This window comes from Gorilla gorilla, chromosome 10, assembly GCF_029281585.2.
Source record: "Gorilla gorilla gorilla isolate KB3781 chromosome 10, NHGRI_mGorGor1-v2.1_pri, whole genome shotgun sequence".
Taxonomy (NCBI): domain Eukaryota; kingdom Metazoa; phylum Chordata; class Mammalia; order Primates; family Hominidae; genus Gorilla; species Gorilla gorilla.
In genome coordinates, this window is record NC_073234.2 from 25,990,755 (window position 1) to 25,991,361 (window position 607).

Here is a 607-nt window from a genome sequence, read left to right on the forward strand (position 1 = left end):
GGGAGAAAATATTCACATTATCTACATCTAACAAAGGATTTGTATCCAAATTATATAAGGAACTCTTACAACTGTATTATCAGAAGACAGATGAACCCAATTTTTTTAAGTGGGCATATGAATGTTTTACAAATATACATATGGCCAATAAACCCATAAAAAGATGCTCAGTATCATTAGTCTTCAAGGAAATGCAAATTAAAAATGACAATGAGATACCACTAGACAGCTACTATAATGGCTACAGTTAAGAAGACACAATATCAAGTGTTGAAAATGATGAGGAGCAAATGTAATCTTCATATGGTGCAACTGAGAGAGTAAAATGATGCAACCACATTGGAAAATAGTTTAGAAGTTTAGAAGTTTTTTTATAAAAGTAGGCCAGGTAAGGTGTCTTATGCCTGTAATGACAACACTTTGGGAGGCCAAGGTTAGAGTATTGCTTGAGGCCAGGAGTTTGAGACCAGCCTGGGCAACATAGAGAAACCCCATTTATAAATAAATAAATAAATAAATAAAAGTAAACATACACTTACCAGAGGGCCCAGCAATCAGACTCCCAGGTATTTACTAAAAAGAAATTAAAACCTGTCCACACAGATAC